The following is a 16,091-nucleotide window of genomic DNA, read 5'->3' as shown; positions in this document are numbered from 1 at the left end:
ATTTGCAAGGGACTGCTTTTCCGGCTCTTGGGACAAAGGCATATGGATAAGAAGAATTCATTTGTTTCACCTTAAAATAATAGTTTATAAGAGGAAATCTAATACAAAGACTGTACCTATTACATACTAGTTACAAGCATGATTCCCTTTAATCTTCCAAACTACTTTATGAGGTAGCACTCTACTTGTCCTCATTTGTCATTAAGAAACTGGTTCATGGAGAACTTATGGAGAGCCTTAGCACTCCTAGAATGCAGAGCTTAAAGTTTGAAAACAAAGTGTCCTGCTCCAACCAATGACCAACGGATAAATATACTTCTGTTCCCATGTTTTGAACAAATAGTTTTTGTAGTTAAGTATTATTATGATCCAAAGGCCTTTCTCTCCTCTCTGATGCTATTCTGAGCCCCTACTTAATGTCCAATGCAAAAGCATTTCACAACATGTTCCATCTTCACGTTGCAAGATGCAAAAGGAGAAACCAATCTGGACAATTCTTCTATGTAAAAAGTATTCTGAAGAGTGGACTTGCATATTTAGTCCGTGTGCATAGTCAGTCTCTCTCTCTCTCTCTCTCTCTCTCTCTCTCTCTCTCTCTCTCTCTCTCTCATGCAATACAGAATGCCTGGTTCAGTTTGAATTTCAGAAACCATATTATTCATAGTTTGTGTAAAATTCAAACTGAACCAAGAGTTTTGTATTTTATCTGGTAATCCACCTCTAAAATTTAGTGAATTGTAATTTTTTTTTAAAAGGAAGAGATCAGTTACCTACTTTTTGAAGGCTGTACATTCTACCATTGTATTTCTATAGCCCATACATTTAGCATTGATAGTACACAGATATTTTTTAACTAAAGGAATTGCTGTATTCATAGTCTTCAGAAACACACACATCGACGTGCCTACCTGATGATTAAAGATAGACACATAAGTATAATATTATTTTAAAACCTCAGCACTATACTCTTTTAAGTTTAAGGGAATCTCTCATTTGCTCAACAGTCTTATGGAGCCTCTGTATCCCAGGCTTTATGAAGCACTGGGGATACAAAAAGAATCTCACAGTTTAATGAAAGCCAGAAAACAGAAGAAATTAGCTAATCTAGTGGATGTTTTCCAATCCTCTTATCTTATTTATCTTCCGCATCCTTTAATAGAAATTTTTTTTTTTTTTTTGGTTCTCTGAAATAAATGTGCTTTAGCAGTTTGTTCAGGAGAACTTGTAATTAATTTTCTCCTTGGTCTCTGTGAAACCCATCATATCTCTGGACTATTGACTGCTGCCTGCTATGGGAGTTTGGTTCTAATTTTAAAAGCAAGCTTGTCCTAATTATTACTGCATCTTGACAGAACTGAGTCATAGTGGGTTTTTATAAGACTCTTGACTTCTCACTGTCATCAGAGATCACTGAGTATCACAAATAATACTTTAATGTTTGGTCATCATAGGACAGACTGATGACCTCAAGAAAGAGAGTAGGTGATGTGAAAATGTCAGAGAACGAACAGTCATGCTTTGTAAGAAATAGTTTCGTTAACAACTTACTGCTAAAAGCAAAATCTAGAATCCATTGTTACAAAGGTATAAAAGAGAAAAACAACAGTATATACAACCCACTAATTATTTTGCCAAAAAGCATTAAGTGTGCCTAGTTTATGGAATGCACACGTAACGTCATTCTATAGATATTGAACACCAATTTGATTGTCTGAGATGTCTCTGGTGAAAGAACAAAAATATCCAATGATTGTGGGGTTTTTTTGTTTTTTTTTTTTTTGTTTTTGTTTTTGGCATTCAAAGGATATCTAAAAGATTCTCTGAAGCAACAAAAACATATGAGGTAATATTCTGCAATATGGGAGGAAAAATTATGACATCCCATAGTGAGAAAGTCAGACGGAACTAGCTAGCCTGATATCCTGTGCCTGGAATGTTGGAAAAGAGCAATACATACTGAATGGACAATATGAGTGTATTACAAGAATCCGCTCTTCAGCGTTTGGTACACAGAAGCACAACATGATGAAAAAATTGTGGGTAGATAAGCTGAAAGTGTCTGCAGGCTGGTTTCTAGGTCTGCTATACTAAGCCATTTGAGGATTTGGACAATCTGTACTCATTTCATAAGGAAAAGGAAGAGCTACTCAAGGACACAGAACTATTCTCTGTTGCTATCCTCAAAACTTGCACAATCGGTCCTAAGCTTTCATTGTCTGACATCCTTCACTCTTTACCATTTAATGAGCTGAGAATGCTGTATGGGCCCTCCTAGTGATAGTCATAAACACAGTCACCTGTGGTTGGTATGGCCTGTGTGGTTTTGGTTTTTTTAGGACACATATTCTTCAAGGGACTTGTATCTTTGTTTGGAACAAACTAAACAGGATTATAAAATATGGTCATCTTGAAAAGTAAGAGCTTGTCAATATGGTTTGGATCACACAGATTAAGCTGTTGTAGTTATTCTACCAACAGGTAGTGAAATAACCTGGCCAAATGTTTTCTTATCCAATTACCTATCATCATGTGGCAGAACTCTTGGGCTCTGCCCAGGCTCACGCACTGCTAAATTTAATGTATGCAAGCTATCTATTAACTCTCAAAGTGTCCTGTAATGATTTTATCAATATTTGTCTTTGTGTATCATGCCTTTATCTTATAATAATTTTAAAGCAATAGAAAAAATATTTCCATGTTTCCAATAAACTAAGTTACAAATACAGACTATAATTTATGCCAAGCATCATGCTCTGTATCCCTACCAAAAAAAAAAAAAAAGAAGAAAGTTAGAAATTATTACATCTACTCTAAAAAAGAAACTCAGTCCCAAAGGAGACTATGTAATTTGCCCCAAGTAACACAGTTAGAAATTGCACTTTGAAATTATTAACAATTATAGCCCAAATAAAATTGTTCTACGTAATCCTCTCTGAAATTATGTCTAAGCCAGATACTGTTTTGTTTTGTGTTCTGTTAATGTTCCCCCACCCTGTGTACTTGATGCTAGGGTATTTGCCTATATTACATTTTTTAAGTCTGCTTCACCAAAATTGTCTAACAGCAAAACCTTATAAAAGCAAATCTAAGGATTATATAATAAACCAATTTGCTTTTAAAAAGTACAATAAAATTGTACTTTTTCGAGAAAAAGTCCAAAATTTTGGCCTCACAGCTGTAGGCCCAGGGAATTCCTAAAATCTTTCATCTTAGTTAACACTATACCATTGGAAAGAGACACACAGTGATTCCAAAGAGGGAGATACATCAGTCCATCAAGCTCCTCACAGCTTGGGGACAGTTTGTTTTGTCACACATCAATGCTACTGAATCCACTAAGGAAATTTATAGCTCTTGCTTTTCTCCTTGAAGAAACTTTTCTCTTGGTAGGTGCGATTTTTTGATTGAACCCACTACACTGTCCATCTCATTTCTTTTTCCTTCTTTGTTCCGACAAGGAAGAAGAAAATCTTGGGCTGGGGCTGGGGCTCAGCAGTAAAGCACTCACCAAGCACGTGAGAGGCCCTAGGTTCAATCATCAGCACCACATAAAAATAAATAAATAAATTAATGAATTAAATAAAGGTATTGTGTCCAACTACAATTGAAAAATAAATATAAAAAAAGAGAAAATCTCACATCCACATTCCTTTTTTGATCACAGCAGTGAAATTGGGTTTATTCTGAGCAGGCCAATAGACACAGGACTAGTGAGCTTATGCATCAACCAATAGGAGCAAGATTCTCCAATCCCTAAAGAAGAATTTACCAAACCAGTTTCATAGGATTCATTTTGCCCTTTGACCCTTTTGTCCGGATGGAGTGAATCAATTTCAATGAAGTCATTTTAGTTCATCTTTCCTGCATAACTTGCCCTTGTTGCATGGATATGACTCTTGCCAAGCCAACCAACCCCCAGGAGTTTCAGAGTACTTTTGCCATGTGAAAATCTTTGGAATGATTTGGAGCCTAAACCTTGGAATAGATTTTTCTCCTTCCTAATGCAGTATTCTATCCTCTCTCACTATCTTTTTTTCCTAATGAAATTGTTCTAGCTAATTACTGAATGAGGGAGCATATGACTGTATGAAACTTCCCCAGTGGCAACAAAGGTTAAAAGGGGAAGAGGCAGGATGCATTTGTGTGCTGATTACCCATGGAGGACAAAAGTCTGAAAATCACGTTCTTTTCTAGCAATAAGCCCTTATAATAGATCCCCACCCTTGGAGACTAAAAAGCTTCAGGGCTATACAAATAACAATAATCAGATCAGAAACTGTTAAAAGGATAAGACAGATAAACCCAATGAGAAACCTTTGGAGAAAAGCAGATAAGCATTGCATCTGAGTTAAAATGTCAGTGAAGCTATTCCTCTCTGAAGGCTGTGTTTTTGCTTTCTTTCTTTCTTTTCTTTTTTCTTGTTCTCTTGAAGAGAGGAGAAAACACTGATTAAAAACAGGGGGGAAAATACATATGCATTTTAAACAGAAAGATGATTCCCATCAAGGCCTATCTTTCTGGTGGTATCTAGCTTTCTTTGCTAGATGATGTGCCATCATAGGGAAGCTTGTCTTATCTTTTTAAAAAGTTGTAACAAAAAAAAAAAAAAGAAAGAAAGAAAAAGAGACAGGTAGAAAAATGTTAAATGCATGAGAAAATTTTAAATGAGGTGTTTCCATAGAGTGGAAACACAATCAGATTCAAAGTTGGGCTCTCCAGCACCAAAAGATAGCACGCTGATTGATTACACATTGCCTCATCCAGGTCAAAGAGGTTGCCAAACCTTCAAAGAAAAGCAATGCGGAGGATTTCAGCTCAGTAAGCCACCTATCGCAGAGCCCCACGGGGACTTGGCTTCTATTTTTAATTCAACTCCTAGGAGTCTTGATTGCTTAGGAAAAATATCAAATGATCCCCTGATGTAGATAAATGTTGTTTTACTACCTTGACACCAACACTTGCTTTTAATACTTCTCCGAATCACTGACTCATTTTTCTAAACAGCTTTATTGAGGTATAACTTGCGTATCATAAAATTCACCCATTTTAATTGGACAATTCAAAAATAATAGAGTTGTATAACCATCACTGTAATATTTTCTTTTGTCTTTGGCTTTCTGCAATTTGAATATAAATATGCCCAGGTGTGTTTTATTTGGTATTTACCCTGTCTGATGTTCACTGAGGTTACTGGATTTGTTGTTTCCTGTCTGCCATTAATTTTGGAAATCTCACGGCCATTATTACTGCACATATTTTTTCCACTCCATTCTCTTTCTTCTTCTGACATTCTAGTTATGCATATAGTGATCCTTTTGCAAGTGTCTCACAGTTTTTAGGTTTTCTGCTTTGTTTTGGTTTTTGGTTTTTGTTTGTTTGTTTTTCTTTGCATTTAAGTGTGTACCTCCCTTTGAGTTCACTGCTTCTTCTCTTGGCTGTGTCAAGTCTATGATGAATCCATTAAAAGCATTTTTCATTTATGTCACTGTATTTTCATTTCTAAAATTTCCTTTTGGTTCTTTCTTAGACTTTTCATTGCTTATATTATCCATTTCTTGCATCTTTTTTTTTTCTTTTCCTATTAGAGACTTGAACATGTTGATATTTTAAATTCTTTGTCTGATGATCCCAACCTCTCTGTCATACCTCAGTCTTATCCCAGATGACTGCTTTATTTCCTTAGACCGTTGTTATTGTTGCTGTTTTTTCTTATGGGACTTCTTGTAATTTTTTGGTTAAAAACAGTATGTTGTATTGGATAGTAGGAGATTAAGTCAACAGGCCCTTAGAGGGAGGATTAATGATAACAGGCTATGATGCAGGCAATATTAAATATTTGTAAATATTTGCTGTAGCTGAAGGTGCTAGTCTTCAATTTTTTGTAGTGCCCTTGTTTTTGTTTTCCAAATTTTCTAGTGTCCTCTGACTTAGGAAATTCCTAAATTACTCCTCCAAAGAGTGTGTGTCCTATAGCTCTTTTAGCAGTCATCCACAGCTACTCCTCTAGAGTCTTATTGTTGAGATGATTGGTGTGGGGAAGGAAAGCATTCTGTAATCTTGTGTTGAAATAGAGTATTATGACCCAAGCTATCTGGGCAATGATCAAACAGACTTCATTTTACCCTGAGACTCCATGTCATTGTAAGATAATGCTTCTCCCATGGGAAAACCCTGCCTCTGTACCTATCAACAGTTGCTTAGCATAGCATATTGGCAATGCAAAATGGTGACATTGTTCCTTCTATTCTTATACATTGTACTTGTGAGATGAACCCTAAATGCATAGAATGTTAATGTTTGTCTAAATGTTAGTAACCATTCTTTAAATTGTGCTCAACTAGGGTCGTTTTGACCCACTTCTCCTTCCACTTATGATTTTAGATCTCATGATTTCTGTTTATGGTTTTGCATGGTAGCAACAGCCACTTACGATGAATGAACTGACATACTTTACCTGTGGTATAAAACATTTGCTCTAACCCCTAAGGGGGTCTCCGCAGGTATAAACTTGCAGCCTGCCCCTTGGCCCACCAGCTGGTGAAGAAAGATTGTTCCATCACCTGCTTCACAATCGACTCTCTGATTTATTGCAATCTCACTATAACATTTCATAGTGGATCTATCTGAGGTCTGTGGGCTTCATGAGTGTCTCTGGTGGGGAAGATTCTTTTCCCCATCTATGACTCCCTACTTTGGCTACAGCATTCCCACTCTGTATCTTTGAATCCCTGAGCACTGCTGACTATGGTTTTCGTCCTGAAGTACGACAGGAAGACTAGAGGGGGCCAGAGTAGAGGGAATGACTGAAATAAGACTCTTTTCTTCCATAGCATATATGATTGTGTTTCATTTATATACATGTATAGATGGATGTTTCTCTAGAGAACCCTGAATAATATAGCCTTGGCAATTAATCTAAATTACCATTTAGATGTCTTTTAATTGAGTCTTTATACAATTTACATATCAAATAATTATTGATATATTTGGATTTACAAATACCATTTTTTAATTTCATGTCTGATTATACCCATTTGTTTCCCCTCCCCAAATTTATTTGGGTTATTTGAAATGTTTATAATTCTACTTTTACCTTATCTGTAATGAATACATCTCTGTATAATTTTTTAGTGGTTGTTCTACAGAAAAAAAAAAAAATTATACACTTTCTCAGCAGACACTGTGGCTCATGCCTGTAATCCCAGTGGCTCAGGAAAATGAGGCAGGAGGATTGCAAGTTCAAAGCCAGCCTCAACAACTTAGTGAGACCAGGTCTCAGAATAAAAAATGAAAAGGGCTGGGAGTGGCTCAGTGGTTAAGCACCCTTGGGTTTAATCCCCAACACCAAAATAATAAAAAATAAAAATAAAACACACACACACACACACACACACACACACACTATACTTTCTCCAGGTACAGTGATGTACATTTGTAAACCCAAACCCAATGACTGGGGAGATTGAGGTAGGATGATCGCAAGTTTGAGACCAGCCTCAGCAACTTAGCAAAACCCAGAAGATTAGCTCATAAATAAGAAAACACTCTGATTCAATGCCCAATCTAATATCAAATATGGAGATACAGATTTTCAAAGTCTATTTAGAATCAAATGTTTTTATTTGAACTCGAATGTAAAAACATTGCCATGATATAGATCCTCTTACCTTCTCCCCTTCGTGTTATAAATATTTTAATATTATGTCTACATACGTTTATTTTTTTGTACATTGCTTTTACTTTAGAGTAAAAGGTTTCTGTTGTTGTTGTTCCTTCAAAGTTTATATACTTGGAGTTCTTGAAATATTTTAAAATTTCAATTAATTTAACAGATATGGGAAAATAAAAACTGTAGATTAACAGAGTACCATGTGATGTTTTGATATAAGTATACATTGTTTAACATTTAAATCAGATTAAACATATCTATCTTCTCAACATGAATCAATTTTCTATGGTGAAAACATTAAAAACCCTTTCTTCCAGTTTTTTGAGATATACATAAATGAGATCTCCAGTCTCCCTACTGTGCACTGTGTAGCGCACCAGAACTTCCTTCTCCTAACTTCAGCTCAGCTGACATTTACCAACCTTATCCCATCTCTCCCTCCCCCTATATTCTCTAGCTTCTGGTAACCACTTTTAACTTCTGTGAGGTCAACTATATACATGAAAACCCTGTTGCACAACGTTATATATTTTGCATTTAAGCATCAATTTAAAATAACTCAAGAGGAGAAGAGCCTATTAAATCTCCCTAAGTATTTACCCTATCTGAAGTTCTTTATTTCTAGTGAGAAATCATTAATAATCCAAATGATTGTTTCCCATAGTAAAGGTGCTGCTGTTGTCTTTTTGACTTGCAGCTTTTGAGATATTTTTCTTGTGTTTAGCCTTCAGAAATTGTATTATTGTGTGTCTTGAAATTATTATTTGGGTTTTATCCTTGAAGGGGGACGGTTCTTATGGCTTCTTTGATCTGTACATTTATGCCTTTTACCAAAATTAGCAAATACTCAATGTTTCTTCAAATATTTTATGACAGCACTACATTCATTCTTCATTCTCCCACGATTCTAATGGCAAAAATGTTAGACTTCTTGTTGGTGCCTACAGTCTTATGTTATTTTTCTCTGTTTTGCCAATTAGATAATTTCTACTGATTCACCTTCAAAATGAATACTCATTGGAGTATTTTTAGATGGCTGCTTTAAAATCTTGTCAGATAATTATAACAATTGTGTTAATTCATCCTTGCAATCACTTGATTATCTTATGCAAGTTGCAGTTTCATAATTCTTTGTATACCAAGTAATTTAGGGTTGCCTCCTGGACATTCTGAATATTATGTTATGAGACTCTGGGTTTAGTTTCAATCCACAGGAGAATATTGATATTCTTACTTAGTAGTCACTAGACCTTATTAGGTTCACTAGGCAAATTTCAATTGCCTTCTAAAGGATTTGGTTCCAAGGCCAGGTTGGTTTTTGGATATTTGCATTGCTATTCAGATCCATCTGACCAAAAGATCACTTTGGGTCATGGTTGGAGGTTTTTCTCTAGATTAGTTCTCAATGTCATTGGATGCCAATTGGCACCAAATACATTTATTTACATTTTGAGATGAGTCCAGAACTTCATGAATGGACTTCTTTTTTCTAACTTCTCTACCCTCACCATTTCTCTGGCACTTTGTAATTTCCTATGACTTCCTTTTATTGGTCTTCTGACCAAATCCTGAAACTTTTACCATTTCAGCACAACAGTGAGAAGCCAGAGAGATGAAGAAGAAATCTTGAGTTTGGATGCACCATCTTGGAAGTGTAGTTCTATTGGTGGGGTGAAAGTTACTTTTCTATCAGACTTAGGGTTCCTCTAATCTCCTCTTGCTGGCTGTTTTCACTGCTGCTGCTATTGAAGGATTAGTGAGGTTCAGGATCTGAAAGATGTAGAAAAAGAAGAAAGAATCTAATGAGATTTCTGCTACATTCTCAGCTTTGAGAGCTCTACTTTCTACTCCTGAAATCAGAGTTAGAAGGTTTTGCCTGGCTGTCTTCTCCAGCACAGGGCTCACTTCCAGGGTTTGGTCTAAACACACACACACACACACACACACACACACACACAAATTAATAGCAATTAAAAAGGTAACTATACAATTTCACTTCTAAAAAAAAGGATACATATATGTTAATTAACATAACCTTGAAATAAAATATATGAGTGGAGGAGAGAGAGAGACTATAAAATTAATATCACTGCAAAAAGAAATAGACAAATCAACAATCTCAAAAAAGTTGAGGGTAGTTTTAATTTTTCCCTAGTAATTAGCATATTAAACAGGCTGAATATCTGTAAGGATATAAGGAATGTGGCAGAAATCTCATCAGATTCTTTCTTCTTTTTCTTTCATCTTTCAGATCCTGAACCTCACTAATCCTTCAATAGCAGCAATAGAGAAAACAACCAGCAACAAACTAAAAACACGCAATTTAAAACTTTGATCTTATGTTCTCATACACAACACTATACCCAATAAAAAAATAGCACGTGTCCCTTTTAAAGATTATATGGGATATTCAGAAACTTGAACACACAATGCATCATAAATCAAATCTCAATTAATTCCAAAGAATTACTAATCTGACCACAATTCAGTAATTAATAATAGATGGTCTATTGTAGACACTGGCCTCAATAAAGAAAATAGCACATAATGAAATTATATATCTTGCACATGTTCAGAACTTTTGAATCAATGAAATACATTTAACAAATACAAATATATGGGATTCTAGAAGTAATGGGTTTACATTAGAAACAGGCTTCTTTGTAGCAATTTGAAGTTCTATTGCATTAAACATAATGCTCTTAAAAAGGCCTTTCAGTGTTACAATTTAAAGTGTTAGGTTTGCTTATTCCTCCATCTGGAGGTCCCTAATGTGAGTTGGCTTGCGTAGGAGGATAGTAAAATCCTGGCAATAGCGCAGTTTAGCTCTGAGTGTGGTATCAATGGAGAGAGGGGAGCAGTTGGAATATTTGCCTGTGGATACAATTTTAAGAAGAGCAAATGGAAAATAGTACTTACTGGCACATACTGAGATGGGGGGAAAAAACCCTGCAGTGAGTCTCAAGATACCCAATTAAGATAAAATTAAATCATGCAAATATTGATTCGGTTAAATTTGCCAGGGGTAATTCTTATTATAAGCCAAAAATTTTATATCAAATAGCATGGAACTATAGGAAAAAAAAATATATATATATACATATATAATACAATTGTGTGTGTGTATGTGTGTGTGTGTGTGTGTGTGTGTGTGTATAATTAGAAGGACAATAATAATAGAGGAAGAAACCTTTCACTTCACCTTTATTACTTGGATTGATCATTAACTTGCAGTTTTGCTTATCATGATTAATTATATTTAAAATATCAGGCTGTCTCTGGTATTTAACACTATCATAGATAACGCTCTACCTTCAAGGAGTTAACATTTTGTTGAAATAATATGCACACAATTTTAGGCAATTTGCACAGAACTAAACAGAAAATGGACTACAGAATATCTCTGAGCACCCACAATGGCATGTGGACTCTGAATGTCCCTACAGAATGACTACTCTTGATTTCATGGATCACAGCAATTGACTGTACTTTCTTCACTGATTGAAGTCATTCTGTGGGGATCTTTATCCCAATTTATGTAGGAAAATGTAATTTCACAAATGTATTTGAATGAATGCACATGTGAACGTTTTTAGTAGTATGTTGTATCTTTAAGGATATAGTTCCCAATGCCAAAATTCTTCCTGAAAAAGTTTGCATCAAAGCAAACTCATAAAAATAGTTCAACAAGAAAGCTCCAAACAATTAGTCATAAATTTGCTTAATGTTGTCTTTGTTGGGTAATTCATTACTCCAAGTTGTTAGACATAAACTAAAATGTGTCTTTGCCAAAGGCAGGAGTTGATTTCTCTCAAGTCTACCAAATCATTCACTTCTGTGTGAGTGTAGACCACATCGCAGCAGTTTCCTTTGGAAGTCACTTTTACTATTGGTGCTGAGATACTCAATCAAAATATTTTGAAATTTCTATTCTGGAATTACATTCATGGCTCACAACACATTCAGGAACACAATCCTCAGTGGAGGGGAATCTTAATCTTTTGACAGTGGATTTGATATTTGAAAAGAAAGTTAACATGGAGTTCAGTATGGTGTAGACAATGGCTGATGGATATGGTTAATAGAGTTCTAGGTTAAAAATGAGTCAAGATTTCAAATGATTCCAATTACTCCACAGGACATTTCTAATGAACTTCACACCAATGGCACCTTTATTTAAATGAACATTGAAACTCATTTGGAAGGACGGTGTTCATTTGTTTGCATTAGTTACGGCACTGACCTTTAAACAACGTCACTATAATTCCATGCAATACTCCATTAGGGAGTGTCCTAAATGTTGGAGGAGAGTCTGGTCAAGCCATTCTATTGCTGCAGATCAGGGCTTTTCTTGGGAGTCCTCTTAGCCACAGGGCAGTGCTAAGCCTCAGAAAGCTGAGGTCTCACTAGAGAAGTGCCCTGAGTCCCCACCCCTTTTTTCTAGCCTGGGGGGGAACATTAAAGTCAATTTCCCTTTTCTTAGCTCTGCCAGAAGCCCTCGGGCAGACACAAATCAAGACTTTCAAAGAGGTGGAATAGAAGATAATGAAAGCCAAGAGGTGGCCCATTTCCCCCAACCTACCAATTTGTTAACATTTGACAAAGGCAGAGTATAAAACAAATTCACTGAAGGAAGACTTAAACGGAGAGAACAACACAATAGCTATTTTCACTCACAGATGAGCTAATTAAATGCATATACACTTCACTGTCTGTTCAGAGTCAAATTGTCAGAAACTTTTCCTCTCCTGCCTGACTGCAGCTTCTCTCCATTACTAGCTGCTCACTCCCGCACCTGCATCTCCTCTCCAGCCTGGCTGGTACATCTGGGATGCTGCAGTGCCTGGGGCAACGGATAGCTCTGATCAGTCAAGGCTGCTTTTGGAAGGGTCTGCTTCCCCTCCCTGCCACTCTGATTCTAAAGCTAAAGATAGGGCCACTTTCTCTCCGTTAGCAGTTCAAATTTCTTTTTCATTACTCTTCAGGCAATACAGCCAGGAGGTTAAGTGTACAAGTTGGGATTCCAACCTGAATCCTTAACAGCCTTCAGATTTCCTCTCAGAGGCGGGATGGGGACGGAATGAGTGCAGGCACATAAAGCATGAGCATGGTGGTTGGCCCAGAACAGCCCCTCGATGTATGCTATTATTATTGTTATTAATACTTTATTTTCACTGTGCCAGGCAAACACAATTTCCCGGTGCCACCCGTGTATGATCCCCCTTACTGAACATAATTCAAGGTCCTACCCTTTTCTGCTTGTACTCAGTCCTGCCAGGAGGGGCTAAGAGGAATGCCTGTCACCTTCCAAGACTTTTATCTGGAACAGGCTTTATCTCTCTCACTGTGGGGATTTCCCCCAGGCTCTTTTGTTCCCTCTTTCAGAGCTTATTTTGCCTCCCTTTTGTGTCGCAGTTGCTTCTATAGGGGGGTAGAGTTGCCCTATTTACAAGAGTAGCTATCACCATGGTAACTTGGTATTTTGATACAGGCATGAAACAATTCTGAGGGAAAAATAGATCCCTTATTTTTCAACTTTGGCATGTAGATGTATGGGAATCAAAATACTTGCCCAACATTATATAGCTGGTTCAAATGTCAAAGCAAAGAAACAGGTTTTGTTGATATTTTAAATAAGTATTGAGCAACCACAGCATGCCATCAATTGAGCAGAACATTCTCACAATTAATTTCTGCCTCTTAGACACTAATGCCTGAAGGCAACATGGCATATACTTTGGTGAACTCATTCTGTGAAAGAAAAAAATTGATATCCGTGGTTGGACAAAGAGTAATTGTGGTGCTCACTCACATTGCAGAAATCATTGCAAAGTTTGGAGTGTCTGGAATATTCTGATTAGCTCTCAGAGGGAACAAGACAAAAAAAAATTTGAAAATCGTCCAGCTAATGATCAAGGAAATGTGGGTACACTAATAATGTACAGACTGATTTTGATGATTGAATGCCTACTGTGTACCAGACTCCCTACTATGAGCTGCTAACATAAATTAATGAACCATCACACTCGCCTTGGGCACTTTCCATTTGGAAACAAATCATTATAATACAGAGTGATGCTTCGGTATAAAGACAGCAACAAAAAGGAAATGAGTCGAGAAGCATTATCACAGAGATGAGTTCTGAACTGTTTTAAGGGTGAGCAGCTGGTGAGCTGGAGAGAGGAGACTGCCTCATTGAGATCCTGCTGAGGCTACTGTGTGGTATCTCTCCAGAATGCGAACTTCTTTTGTCCTTCTGCCAAACCAAGGCAGGCCTAATCTCTCCTTTGACATAATCCCACAACCCAGGGGTTCTTAGGCCAGGGAATTCCCATGCTAAATTCATTTCATTTTGACAAATATGCCATCTTGTTTACTTGCATTTACTCGCCTCCTTCTCCTTCTACCTTCCTGAAGTCTCCCTCTATACCGTGTCTCTTCCACACCTCCATTATTCCTCCCGCTTCCTATTACTAAGTTTTGTCCTCAGGTCTCACTGTGATGTCCCTATCCTGGGGTAACCTTTGGTGACTCGCAGAACATGTTCTAATGCATATCCTGTTTACTACTGCAATATATTGGTACAAATGTTTAGTCATAGCCTGTTTCCTGATCTGATTCATTTAATTCATTTATTCCCTTTAGTGTGAGGCAATGGGTGTTGCTTGCTTGTATATTTCCAGACCTCAACTTAATACTATTAAATAGATGTATAAAAAACTCAGGAGACACTGTTAAAACCATCCAACAATGAAAACAACTACCTTTCCCACAACGTTGTTTTCTTGGATTAGTTATAGTTTTCCTGCAAGAAATGAGTGGCTAAACTAGATGAGAAATAAACATCTCAATTTATTTTATTTTGGGTGCTTTTATTTTGAAATAATTTCAAACTTGCCAAAAAGTTGCAAGATTAGTATAAGCAACATCATCAAATGTTTACCCAGATTTTAACGATGGTTTACATTTTGCCACATTTCTTTCTCTGTAGATATACAGATTTTTCTCTGTATAGATTGGAAATTAGTTCCAGGACACTCGTGGATACCAAAATTCAAGAATCCTCAAGACTTTTTAAAATAAAATCTGTAGTTTTGCAAATAACCTACAAATATCCTATAGTGTACTTTAAATCATCTCTAGATTACTTATGATATTTAAATACTTATAAGTATTTACATTACTTGCAATGTAAATACCATGCAAGTAGTTGTTATATTGTATTGTTTAGGGAATAATGAAAGAAAAAAAAAAACTGTGCATTTTCAATACAGGCATAGTTTTTTTGGTTTTGTTTTCCAAATATTTTCAGTCTGCTGTTGGTATGTCCACAGATGTGGAACCCTCAGACATAGAAGGCCTACTACATATGTGAGTGTACATATATGCATTTTTTTAATGAACCATTTCAGAGTAAATTGGGGACAACTTGCACATTTACTTTGAAATACTTCAGTGTGAATTTCCTACCAAAAAGAATATGCTTTTACTATAATCACAATACATCATCAAAATTTGGAAATTTAATATTGATGTAATTTTAATATCTAATCAGCAATTTATATTTAAATTTCATCAATTGTATCAATAATGTCCTTTATAGCTATTTTTGCCCAATCTAGTATTCAATATTGCATCTAGTTGTATCATCTCTTTCCCAGTGTTCTTTAATCTGGACTGTTTCACAGTCTTTTTTTGTCCTTCTTGATCTTGATATTTTGAAAAATGGGTGCAATATTTTGGGTTAGTCTAATGCATCTTCACAATTAGATTCAGGTTATTAATTTGTTGGCCAGAATGCTGCAAACACAAGGTTATATCTTTTTTGGTACGACATAGCAAGAGCAGATTTTAGCTTGTCTCTATATTGGGGATGTTAACTGATCTCAGGGTAAAGGTGATGTCTCCAGTTTTCTCTACAGCAAAGTCCTATTTTTTGCTTTCTAGTTAAAAAGTAATTATGCACATATGTGTGTATTTATGTAGTCAGAGAGACAGGTAGATGTAGGTAGGCAGGCAGATTTAACAGACAGGGACTTAGAAACTATTTCAAAACATTGCTCACTGAAACTAACACAAGATGGGAGAGAAGAATATAAATATCCCTCTATTAAGGAAATTAAATTCATTCAAAAGTGTCTTCATAAAAAACATCACACACACAAATACACACACACAAATACATGTGTGTTTCCTATTGGTTCTGCTTCTTGAAGAACCCTAATACAATGACTTTCCTTTCTGATATTAATTCCAATTTTCCTATTGACAGCCATGCTAGATGATTTTCAATCTGCTGACCCCTTTAAAAAAAAAAAAAAACCACTTTTAGCTTTATTGATTATCTATATATTTTATTTCTATTCCATTAATTTCTTATTTTACTTTAATATGTTTCATCCTCCCACTTTGGCTTTAATTT

Source organism: Callospermophilus lateralis, chromosome 17 (genome assembly GCF_048772815.1).
Source record: "Callospermophilus lateralis isolate mCalLat2 chromosome 17, mCalLat2.hap1, whole genome shotgun sequence".
Classification (NCBI taxonomy): Eukaryota; Metazoa; Chordata; class Mammalia; order Rodentia; family Sciuridae; genus Callospermophilus; species Callospermophilus lateralis.
Note: the sequence above shows the minus strand (reverse complement) of the source record.